The sequence below is a fragment of the Penaeus monodon genome, chromosome 28, assembly GCF_015228065.2.
Source record: "Penaeus monodon isolate SGIC_2016 chromosome 28, NSTDA_Pmon_1, whole genome shotgun sequence".
In the NCBI taxonomy this organism is placed as follows: Eukaryota; Metazoa; Arthropoda; class Malacostraca; order Decapoda; family Penaeidae; genus Penaeus; species Penaeus monodon.
The window spans coordinates 34,860,397-34,860,597 of NC_051413.1; the positions used below are offsets into that span (position 1 = coordinate 34,860,397).

Below are 201 nucleotides of genomic sequence, written 5' to 3' on the forward strand. Positions count from 1 at the left end.
GTCTCTTTTTTATCTTCAGGGGGGGGGAAGAGGGAATGCTCTTTGATAGGTGTTTTTGGGTGGGGTTGGAGAGGTTTTTGGGGGTAAAAGCCTTGAGTTTTGTGTTGCCTTGCGAGGGATTGAATGTTAACGTAAGAACTGGCTCGGAAATTCAGAATGTGCTTGCTGATTTATTGGGTTTGCAACATTGATACCTTAAAG

At 43.8% G+C, this 201-nt stretch overlaps 1 protein-coding gene across 1 annotated transcript in view; it reads left to right on the top strand.

Moving 5' to 3' along the window:
- The window catches only part of LOC119591549 (nuclear transcription factor Y subunit beta-like), a gene marked incomplete at its 5' end in the record, with an annotated part of 3,301 nt that overhangs the window by 348 nt on the left and 2,752 nt on the right, over window positions 1–201 (top strand).